General features: G+C 43.8%; 1 pseudogene; it reads right to left on the reverse strand.

Moving 5' to 3' along the window:
* LOC121566098 overlaps window positions 1–6229 on the reverse strand; it is a 32556-nt pseudogene extending 26327 nt beyond the window's left edge.
* Between the last annotated feature and the right edge of the window lie 216 nt (window positions 6230–6445).

Raw genomic sequence — 6445 nt, forward strand, 5'->3', positions numbered from 1 at the left:
ACAGACAAAGCGGAAACAATGGATCGTCCAAATTAGTAGGAGATTACTCTGAACACGCTGTAAGCCTGGGGACACACTTTATTATGCTGCTATGTCCTCTGGTTTGTCTCACTTTATGACTGTCCATTACTGAGAGCCACAGCTTGTTGATGCTAATGATAATTAGCATCTCCTCTCCTTGAATGAAGCGGCCGCTAACAGACAAGTTCCCTCCGGACTCTGTTTCTGATAACTTTCAGAGCCTTGGCTGCCATCTCAATGGCGGTCAGAAATCCCCCAAAAGAGCCGTGCCAGAAAGCAGTCCGTGCAGTCCCTCAACTCATCTGTAATAACTTGGCATTTAGTCTGAGTGGCACTTGGGCTTCAGTAGCAGTACAGGTGAATGAAGTGTGTGTGTGTGTGTGTGTGTGTGTGTGTGCAGTGCACAGGTTGATTATAAGAGCCAAACCACACAGGGGGCTGCTCTTTCAGGGCTTCATTGTATTTCATCACAGAAATCTCATTATGGTGTTTTCCTGAGGTCCTTTTCTTAGGTGAGGTAAAAAGTACCACAAAGCAATACCCAAGGGCAGACAAGACCAAAATAGATACTTGCAATGAGGCATTTCGTCATTTCTTTAGGCATAAAAAGGGGTAAAGGGTAGAAGTAATGCATGGGAAGGGTAGAGGGTGAAAATACTGCATTAGCCTACACATCAGTCTTCCAAAATGTGTTACTCTCCTTCGCATTAGCAAGGAACGAATTTGAGCATTCCATTCATTAAAGGCCCAGTGCAGTCAAAAACGTGATTTTCTGTGTTTGAACCAAAGATACCGATTTCCACACTATGAGGTTGGAATAATACTGTGAAATTGTGAAAATTATGATAATGACCTTTAAGTGTAAGAGCTGTTTGAAAAGACCGCCTGAAATCAGCCTGGTTTGGTGGGATGGAGTTTTGGTCTGCCTGGTGACACCAGCTATCTGCCAATAAAAGCTAACTTGCTTGAGAAATTGGTCTTTGCTAGGAAGCTATTCTTGTTTCTTTTTGACCATTTTAATTGAAAATAATTGTTACCCAAAAATTATTTGATATTGAGATAAAAATGTCTGCATTGGATCATTAACAATTCTCAGAGTTGTAACTTGCATAGTCTCAGCCGGTAACATCAGTTATGTGGTACTGCGCCTAACATTATCATCTAAGAATAACGAAGAATAATGAAGTGAGGGACTTGCTTGAAGAGTGTCAACTACCAACAATGGTACATCTAAATCAGTCCCATCTCAAAACAATACACTCGCTGACAGACTGGCACCTCTTGTCACACTCTTCCCGCCAAACGTGTGTGTGGGAGGATGTCTTGCCGTTTTTATCAAAGGTGTGTGAGTCTTTCCTGAAGTGTTATTCACACAGGAAATGTGTTTTACTTCCACAGGAAATAGGGATGGAGGGGTGGAAGGGGGGCACATTCTGCCTTTAATAGAAGGGGGGCACATTTACGGTTGGCCACCACATTGCAACCCTGTGACATTTCCAAGGCGACAGACTGTCTGGATTACGCTGCGCATCAGTTCAGCCATGCAACAAGTAGGACTGGAGGTTATGTGTTTCAATCTGGGTCAAGTCTATGTTCTCTTGTCCTCTTGTTCTCTTTATCTCTGGCCTTGGGGGATGAAATCGAAGGGACACTTAAAAATATGGAATTCGTCTGTCTCGGCTGCAGGAAGGTCATGGAGAGCAGAGCCTAAAGGGTGCTCCTTTTGTGTTGTCGCAGAGCTGCAGGAGATACCAGTGCCTCACACTCACTACTTCTCCTCCATTATCACACCATAGCTCTACAGAATATGATGTAACATGGGGATATTGATCAATATCAAATCAGCCCGGGTCCCATTTGATATGATAATCTCATTAAGCCAAGCCACTTGTGTTTGATGCAAGGGTGCGCGTGTGTGTGTGTGTGCATGCCTTTGATGGAAGTGTGTGTGTGTGTGTGTGTGTGTGCCTGTGCGTATGTGTATGTAGTCAGTGCAAGCGTGTGTGTGTGTTATTTTTATAAGCAAAGCCTGGCATCTGGCTTTGGCTAGGGTATAAACAACGCTTTAGGCCTGTGGTGTCGGGAAACAATTCACTTTGAGGTCAAAACAACAAGTCCTGTCTTATCGGTCTCATCTCTTTAGCAGACCATCGGAGAATGGTGTCAGCAGTAGAACAGCAACTCATAGTGTTTGACTGACACCCCATTGACTGAATACTATTCAGTTAAAATGCCAATTCCAATCAATCTGCTGTCAAATGAGGGAATAATTTAAATTCACTGCAACCAATCAACCAACCAATCAATTTCTTATAGAAATAAGAGGAGAGACGAGATTACTCTCTGTGTATACATTTTACATTACATTTTAGTCATTTAGCAGACACTCTTATCCAGAGCGATTTACAGTTAGTGAGTACATACATAATTTTTTTTATTTTTCATACTGGCCCCCGTGGGAATCGAACCCACAACCCTGGCGTTGCAAACGCCATGCTCTACCAACTGAGCTACATCCCTGCCGGCCATTCCCTCCCCTACCCTGGACGACGCTGGGCCAATAGTGCGCCGCCCCATGGGTCTCCCGGTCGCGGCCGGCTACGACAGAGCCTGGATTCGAACCAGGATCTCTAGTGGCACATCCTTAGACCACTGCGCCACTCGGGAGACTCGGTGCATACACTGTATATCAATGCACTTCATACTTAACACCAGATCCGTTTGCGCTATAGCCAGCTCCTATGAGCATAATCAAGCCATGTTTGGCATGACAAGGTATAACAATGACCATAGGAGTTGGCAAGACAGCACAGATCCAAACATACTATAAATATTTAACTACACATTTACCTAAGGGGTAGTGTTTCTCTGCATGGGCAACTGATTTGAAGTGGATGCACAATAACACAACCCTCATAGGCACCTCCATTACAGGAATGGATGTGTGTAGGCTTCCCCAGTGACACCCCCTGAAGATGCCATTAATAATTTATTCGCGTCTGAAAATTAGCAATAATAGTGCTGGCTTGCGCCAATTTGTCAAACGACTGTAATTAGCTATTTCCAAGCTGTCTTGGCGGGGCGTTTTCCAAATGTAGGTTTTGGTTTCCTTGAGTATAAGTAAAGCCCAGCTAAGAGTGGATACTGGTGTTTCTGTGTTCAAAAATGTGTTCTTCCTTTTTGGTCATATGAGTGTATACCTACACACACAAACACACGCACGCACTCATGAGCATGTGCGCACACACACACACTACACTGCCACCCACTACACAGATGCAAGCATTTCCTAGCATGCCACGAGACACCCCACACACACATAATACTCTGTGCTAAAGAAATGTGTGAGTAAGATATGACTAAAATGTCACACCCTCAGTTAAACTAATAATGTATGACTATTAGAAGACTAGAGCCTAGAGAGTTAATCATATGCTTATATGAGCCTCCTGAGTGGCGCGGGTCAAGGCACTGCATCGCAGTGAACTGTGCCACTAGATATCCTGGTGAATCCAGGCTCTGTCGCAGCCGGCGCGAAGGAGACCAGGGTGCATTGGCCAGCGTCGTCGGGGGGAGGGAATGGCGCAGGGATGTAGCTCAGTTGATAGAGCATGGCGTTTTGCAACGTCAGGGTTGTGGGTTCGAGCCAGATAAAATTAATATTCACTAACTGTAAGTCGATCGGGAGGCTGCGAATGTAATGTTATATAAGATGCATATTTGCCCAACAACAAAGTATTTGTGTCTTGTAGTTAGGCAAGCAGAAGTGCAAACGTTGAAACCAATAACAGGAGACCGGTTTCAAAAACAGATGTCCCCACACAGAGAGGGGGAGTGAGAGGCTTGCAGAATATTGTGAGAACGCGATAACTATGTATGGGAATAGTGAAAAAATGCAGCCTGCCTGAGCAAGGAGTAGCCTATGATAAGAACTTGTGTGTGTGTGTGTGTGTGTGAGTATAAAAAGACTGTGCAGAGCGCTCTCTGAAAAAAGACCTGATAATTGTAAACTGGGAGACTGTCTGTTTATTAGAGATTTACAACCTCTGGGATACAGATGAGTAATATAAGAGTTCAGTTTGAAACATTGAGATAGAAATTCTTGTGACACTCTGCCACCCCACATGCAAGCAGGTCATCAGCGTAGTGTCAATGTGACGTTCTACCTGCTACACAGAGCGTGTTGTTGAGAGTGGAGGAGCAGAGGGGAAAAGGGTCCTTATTGTATTTTTTCCTACTGTACCATATTAATCGATAATGTGTAAGTACAATAGCTTTAGTCCAGTTTTTCGCAAGTACTCATTAAATTGTTGCTAGTGGTTGTACTAAATTATCCTCTAATTACACAAGTTGCTTTTGTATTCAATGTGAAAATAATCAATGTAGCTACCTAGCTAGAGTTTCTTCTCGCTAGCATCTTCTTGGCTTCATAAATCTTCGTAAAATAACCAATGGTGTCTAGTGGAGGCCATCTGCAACCAAAATCAACTTTATTTCTAATTATTTAAATTCACAAGATAGAATTAACACGTGCGTCATCCATCGAGAACTGAACCTCAGAGATTCTTGAGCTTGGACGCTGCCATTGGACGTGATGTAACGTGAGCACAAGATGGACAGTATAGCAGCTTTCATTGATTTCAAAGAATTGTTCCCTCAATGGCTGATGACTGACGACAATGCCAGATGGCGTATGGCTATAGTGTAGCAGGGCCATAATGATGACAAACCTGCAGTTACTGATATGCCAGAACATGCTACAGAAGTCTGACACCAGCTCCATCTAGATTTACAGTTTGAATCACAAGGACATTTACAACATAGAACCTGTAATATAGCTGTGCTCTGGTGGCATGGATTGACATCAGTAGTCTGGATATTCCATGTCTCTTGATATGACTGCCATGAATAAGATGAAAAGCATTGCTAATTTCAGGGTTACTCATCTTTTTAATATTTTCTTTATCTTCTGTGGTTGGTGCTGCTTTGAACCCCTCCACTGACACTCATCCACTCCACACACACATAAAGGCATAAATGTGTGCACATGCATGTATGCAGGCATTCACAAACAGACACACAAACAGGCACACGCATGCGCACACACGCAAACTCATGATTATACACGCAATATACTGCCCTCCCCAGCATAGATACATGCAGGCATGCACACACACAAATTAACATTCACGCATGTATGCATGCACAGACACAAGCTCACACCTAATATATACCCTACACACACGCGCAGGCATGCACTCACACACTGTAACTCACACAACACACTGTCATCCTACACACGCAGGTATGCACACACACACAACCTACTGCCTGGATAGAATACCAATCCCCTACAACCTCATCAGCATCACCATGTAGATGGAGTGAATCCTATTAGGTTTTTTTACAGGTGGAAAATGCATGTAAAGAATCATGACAAGTGCTGAATAATAATCATAATAATTAATAATAAATAAATACCATTATTGATTTAAAAAGTAAGCATGATCAGCATCAGTTGCCTACCTATCAACGGCAATTGCAGTCATCGAATAGATGCTTGCGAACACGGAGGTGACGGGGAAAAAGTTGTGAAACCTGCAATAAGCCTCTCCGAAGTACCAGTCTCCGTGGGAAGCGTATATGAAATTAATTAAAGTATTGAAGGCGGCCATGGATGCGTCCGAAAATGCCAAGTTCAAAAGGAAATAGTTGGTGACTGTCCGCATTCGTTTGTGGGCGAGAATTATCCATATGACAATGAGGTTTCCGAACACAGCCACCGCCAAAACGGAGCTGTAGGCGACCGACCACAGTGCAATGCGCCATGGCGGCTGAACAAACTGATTCGTAAAGTTCCCCGTAGTTATGTTCGATCCATTGAGTGCCACAGCTGCCATTCTGACTATATTGTTCACTTCCTACTGTGGAACAAGTTGTTATTTCAGTCTGTGTCTTTGAAATGTTTAGAGAAACAGAGTAGATATCTGCACCACTGCGCGGAACGCACCTCTCCTCTCCGCAATACACCAGTAAAAATCCTCTCAACTTTGAATAAAACGACTTGTCAGCTTCTACTCCACTGCAGTCGCCTGAGGGCATCCCATTTAGAATTTTAGCTTTGAGTGCATGCCTCTACTTCGGTGAAGATGGCAAGATGCGAAGTAGAAGTTTCCAACCACATCCATCACTTGCCTCCTGTTGAATGTGAGCGCGATGGTCCCAAGCATCTACAGTATAAACTGTGCGCGACATAATGACGTACCACCAGTAGGGCAGCTGGGCACAAATAGGCTAGAAAGCTCGATTGATTCTGGCACTGCTGCTTTTAAACTCGGTGAGTGACAAATAGGTCGGATCAGGCGTCTGCCTACGCTCAGTGAAGCAAAAAACACAATCCCGAGTGACAAGATGATGTTTGAGT

This window comes from Coregonus clupeaformis, unplaced genomic scaffold (genome assembly GCF_020615455.1).
Source record: "Coregonus clupeaformis isolate EN_2021a unplaced genomic scaffold, ASM2061545v1 scaf1209, whole genome shotgun sequence".
Lineage (NCBI taxonomy): Eukaryota > Metazoa > Chordata > Actinopteri > Salmoniformes > Salmonidae > Coregonus > Coregonus clupeaformis.